The following is a 6,254-nucleotide window of genomic DNA, read 5'->3' as shown; positions in this document are numbered from 1 at the left end:
TTCCTGCTTCAGTTTTCAATGATGAAAGACTAATGAGACTGTGATAGAAACTTTAAGTTTTCTTTTGAATCCCAAGATGCAGTAGGTTACACCGTTTCAGAATATGTACTTTATACCTGTCAGAACAGTTTGAATTTAAAAAACTAACGTCATATTTCCTACCATTCCTCCACTCCCTACAAGATTTTAAGTTTACTAAAGTTCATCAGGAATGTGTCTTAAAAATAAATAAATAAATAAATAATTATTAGCAGGCATACTGGCAATAATTTTACCGCAGATTTTTTACTGGATTCATTTAGTACTTTCTGATTTTGAGAAATAATTGAATTGGCCTTATTTTGCCTGTTTCTTAAATAGAAAATACTGTCGGAAAAATGAAGCCTGGTTGCATTTCCGTTGTCAATCTTAAAATTGACCCTCCTTAGAATTACTACATTTAAAAATAACTGTAACATACCCGCATTCAAAACTGTAACCGATCTTTTCCTGGAACTCACCAAGCTTACGTTAACAGTTCGACACGAACTGAAAGTAGGAGTGAACTGAGCATGAGGCCACTTCTAGATTTTCTTTGTTTGATACTGATACAAATATTATAGCAAAATTTTACAGTTCATGCCATCTGAAGTAAACAGGATCAATCACAGTGCATAACATAAAGTGCGCAAACATATTTTGGCAGAATCAGGACTACAGTGATATTTTCCACTCCGTAGTCCACTTGGATAACTAGACCAAAAGGTGTTTACTCTTCTTTCGCATTTATTGCAGGGCAATACCACATGAGTTTTCTCCCTAGCCACTGTACAGCAGACGGCTGGCACTTAATAAGTTTAATGATACTAGTATATACAACCAAGAGGAAAGAAAATTAAAAACTACGCAGAAGCTAATTAAGTATAGATATTAATAACACCCTGAATGCTCACCTTTTTCTTTATTCTACATGCAGGTATGGTATATAAAGCCTCACCAAAATTAGTAAAGGAATGTATAGGCAGTTGGTTTAGATGATCATCGTAGGCCCCTCCCAATGGAAATGTTATGTTCTAGCCTAGTCTAGCCTAGTCTGCTCCAGCCTAGTCTATCTTGTTCTATAATTCATACGGAAATATTTACTTCCCAGCATGTTTTACTGCTTGGCTTCTCTCAGACCAAAGGATTCAAAAAATTTGTGTTTAATACCTTATAACAATTCCTGTCTTCTACTCTACAGCTTCATGGACTGGTGCACATGGCACAGGCTGCACCTCGTTTTCTTCTCATCTTGGATCAGTGAAAGGAGACAGAGAAGCAAACAACTAGGGCAAAGGTGTTGTCCAAACATTAGACAGAAAGCTAACATACTTCTTTTGTTCTTCCATCCACATATTCGGAATACTTTTAACATTCCTCCAAAGTTTCAGTCAATCTTATAATTAAATTGCACATAGAAGCAAAAAACGAACGTGAAAGTTCCTTAGATCTGCTTCCAAATCTTACACTTTGGGATAAAGCTATACTTACGTTCACTTAATCCAGAGCTAGCAAACTGAAGCAAAGAGTGTTCACTAAATGGGTCAAAGTCCCACATGAAGTCCACGCAAACTGGAGAAGGAACGGGTCTAGCCTGTCTTTACATTCCCAACAGAACGACATGCACTCATTAATCAAGTCTTTAGTGAAAAATATTACAAAGGCAATACAGTTCTACAAGACAATGGTAGGACACTGCTCTGCTTCTGTCTCATACTCTGGGCATCACAGTTTAGGAACCGTAATAGAAGGCCATAGTTTGCATGACATTAGACTCAAGTATACTTCTTGCCCTGCTCTCCAGGTTATAAACACAAATATGAAGGTGTACACACATACACATGTAAGAGCCTACGTACAGACATGTACGCTAACACATGAGCATGAAGTTTGAGCAAAATAAAACTATAAAGCCCTAAAAAACCCAAAAGCTGTTCTATCTAATAATGGAAAACCCCTTCACATATATTCAGTACGAAAAACAAACACCAGAATTTTAAAAGAATTAATGCAAAAAGCTGGTACATGCTTCCCAATCCAATCGGTAACACAGTGAGCCTCAGTGGCTGGCCTGTGTGAGCTGCTGTATTTTGGGGCTCTTACTATGCTGGGACCTGTCACAGTCGTGGCTGTTCTCAGGGCAGTCAGATGACCAAAGACCCCCACGTTGGGCCAGACATAAGATTACGAATATCAGGCAACAAAAGACAATACTGACAAATGACTTAACGAATCTTGAGCTTACATCAAAGTGGACAGACTGTGGATACTCATGGATAAGTGCTTCTTCATTCAAATCACTCTAACCAAACTGAGAGATTTTGCTTCCCCTTACATCCATATGTCATGGATATAGGTGGCACATAATACTGTGCTGTATCCACGCACTTGGATAAAACCCAAGAATAACATTTTATTTTTATGACAAAAATGAAAATAGTGGCTTGTCATTTTATCATGCTTGAGCGCCTATCTCCTTTTTACCTGTGTGTTACACTTCACATCTCTCCCCTCATTTGCCATCTCAATAGCAGGAAGGTAAAGCATTGTTTTGCTTTTCTGATACTTACAAGCAAACATGGACAGATTGATACAGCGCCATCAAATACACCTTCAGGCAATTAATAGAGATAACTTTGGGGACGTAATGTGGATGTACCTTTGCTGGAGAAAGCAAGTCTGGTTAATAGTTGTAGCAAGCGTATTCAAATTTTACTCAGAAGAATTCTTCGCAGTGTTACGAATGTTTATATAAACCTCTACAATTTTGATAGCTATGGGAGTTGTCTTTGAACAGATATGACAGTCTTACTGCATTTCAGTTTTGAAGCTTGCTTTGGAATGGTGGTGGTTATAAAATAATAAAGCGTCAAATTCCTGACAGAAATTTCCTTCATAACTTAGACACCCAGATTCTTAGGATGTTACCTGTGGCAACAGAAAAAAACCATTTTTCTAATATAAAATTCTTCATTTCTTATGGAACAAAGAAAACAAAACTAAGACTGCAGTACATAGGTTGAACTATTGCCAATATAGCGCTACACATCTTTACAAACTTGGGATTATATGTGAAGTATGAAAAAGGCATAACAACAATGCATTGCCCATCTTTCATTTACTGCATGAAAATTCATGTTGCTATCACAGTTTCTTTTCTTTTTTTTTTTTTTGTTTTATCTTGCTTATCTTGATCCTTTAATCAAAGATTTAGAGACTTTGTTTGGCTTGAATACAGGACAAGTTACCTTTGTTCTTGTTTTATGATGGACTTTTTAGCATGATGATATTATTCCACCACTTTCTATTTCCTCCTCTTAATTTTAATCTTACCAACCTCTCATTTTTAGTATTAAAAAAACTGCATTGCAGTTTGCTTGTTTGTGCATGAGACAATACGAACAAAGAGACTACAATCGCTTTTTGTTTCACTGATACAGGATGTGATTCATTCATGGGTAATAAGGTCAAACTTACTATATGTAAAACTACCTAGTTTAACTCTGAGTTATGTACCTGTGAAAGTTATCTGTTAAAGGCTTTAAAATATGGTGGATCTATAAACACCCTAGATATGAAAAAAATTTATGCATATGACATTCAATTATCTGGATAAGAATTTTTTCAAAGGCAGGACATTTATCCCCCTCAGCTCTAAGGAATTTCCATTGAAAGATTACTGATCAGGAAAGAAAAGGGTTGAAAAGTGCTGTGTAAGGACAAAGGAACATCGATTCCTCGCTTTTTGCTAAGTAACTTTCTGCTAATTCAAATCATCCCATGCATAAGTCCCAAACACTAGGTGTCTGTTAAACTGCAGCTAGGTCACTCATATGCTGGATTCATAGTTATTAAGTCTCTGAACACTTACATTGTATAGCATCTTGGCTCTCCAAAGTAACCACTATTTTCATGCTAGCATAGCTAGAATATAACTCAAGTGAGTTTTGGAACAGGAACAGGAGAATTCTGTGGCTTACTTTCAATTTACATGTTAGTTGAGACAAAAGAATTCTACAAATAGTCATCAAATCAAGCTAATTTTAAAAAGGTGCATTCACAATCAATTCTTTCTAACTCAAAGTAAATATTTACAATTATATAAAATACACTATAATACTGGACCACATTATATTATACTGCAAAACTTATGGAATTGCCAGATCCAACTTTTGTAAGCTGTTATAGAAATTCTTCTAACAATTCAAGCACAAATACAACAGTAAATACTCATTAATACTTTAAAATATTTGTAGCAAATATGTAACTGGCAAAATATGAAATTGATTTTCTCAAACTGGCATCACAACTCTTATACTTTAAAATAAAAGAAAGCTTTAGTGGAAAAAATTACTAAGTTATAAGCTACTTTGAAAAGTGGTAATACTGTATCTACCAAGAGGGATGAAACATACTTTGTACTATTAAAAAATAAGCTGGGTAAGAATCTGTTTGTAAGTCGTTTCCTGAAGAACTTAACGACTACTAACCAAATACCATTGTGCCCATGTCCCGTGGCTTGAAGGATCCTATAAAATCATTTTCAAAACAATGATGAAGCATATACGGCGTACACTACCTTTGCATCCCCCACCCCCACCCCACTATTCAAAGAAAAAATCCATCAGTGAATCTCAGACAAGAAAGCAAGGCATTTTCCTTGAGTTCTCTCGAGGAATTCCTTATGTAAGCTGCTATTTTTTCATATAGTCCATAAAGCGTATTTATTACTTGACAGGTGCATGGGTTTTGATCAAGGTCCATACACTCTGCCTCTTATGTAATCATATAAAAGCTATTATGTCAAATGATTTGGAGTTAAAACTATCTTCCACTCTCAACTTAAACACAGACAGACTTTATAAACCTTATGCCAGAAAAAGCTAGCTGTCCTTACACAGCTTTTTTTTTTTTAAATGGAGATATGTGTCAATTGATCAATAAGGGAAAAAAGTAGAATGAAACACTTTGATATTCAAGAACTCTATGAAATGAATCAAAATGATGCACCCATTAGATAAACCAAAGAGGATTTTGTTTCATTGGAGGTGGTATTTTCACTGTTTCACTAGCTTGTCAAAACTTCTCAAGGACAGATTAACAGTAGTCAGACAACGGAATAACGGCAATAAGCTCCCATTGTGTGTGTAGGTTGAAAGAAAATGAAAAAAAGGCTCTATTACTGTCAAAAATGGACAACTAAGATATTAAGGGCAGATGAGTTGCTATTGAAGTGCCTGCAGTTAGTATCAATTCAAAATGATCAATAGTCATGAGTCTTCATTAGATGGACCAGATGATCTGCACTGGTAGTCCTATTGCACAATTTATTTATGATACAAGCTATTTTAATAGCAGACCTAGTTTTGCTTTCCCAACAGCTTGTCCTTTGTAAATGACCAGCCTCAGATACAAAACAGCTGAAACATCCTTATGGATCATGTTTTACCCTGGATATCTGTTTAAATGTCTTTGCCAATAAGATCTGTACTGCTAAGTGGAAATTTCTCCGCGTACAGCACAATGGAAGAGAGCACTTCCAATTTTAATCTTAACTAGTAGTAGAGGGAAAGTTTTGAAGTTAAATCCTGTTTGCCATAAAACCATTCAGTCCATAAAAGTAGAGAATAGAGGAGGCCAAACACATTATTATTTCCATTTCCTTCTCAGGACAACATAACCAACCAGATTCAAGCTTAGGAATTTTGTTTATTGAGAATATCGAAATCACTGAATTTGATCTTGGGCTGCTACCATCATATTAAAGAGGTTTCTAAAATTAATTTTTTGTTTATAGTTTTACAAAAAACCTCAAAGGAGACAAGCATGTTAATTTTTTCTCCTCCTACTGAAAGCAAATCAAATTGTAGTTTAAGTCACATTTTACCGTTTATACACAAGCATTAAATTGCAAGTATATACATTAACAGCATACCGAAACCAAGTTTCAGAACATCACAACATTTCAATTACAACAATTACGACAAGGTGCACTCACCATAAATCTTGTTCGATAGAATACCAATAGTATATTCAATAGTACATTTTCAGGCTGAGAGGGAAACTGAACGACCTTTGTGTGCATGCAAACTGCACAATAAAGTTCATCTGTTAGTGACAGCGAAACGCTTTCAACGAACCGAACTCTGACCACAATTTAAATTTGACAGACTACATTTATGCCTCAAGTTATTGTAATAAGAAATAGAGTAAATTTTAACCGATGTATTCATTCC

Source organism: Buceros rhinoceros, unplaced genomic scaffold (genome assembly GCF_000710305.1).
Source record: "Buceros rhinoceros silvestris isolate BGI_N320 unplaced genomic scaffold, ASM71030v1 scaffold13220, whole genome shotgun sequence".
Lineage (NCBI taxonomy): Eukaryota > Metazoa > Chordata > Aves > Bucerotiformes > Bucerotidae > Buceros > Buceros rhinoceros.
The sequence above is the reverse complement of the archived record's forward strand: the minus strand, read 5'-3'. Positions refer to the sequence as shown.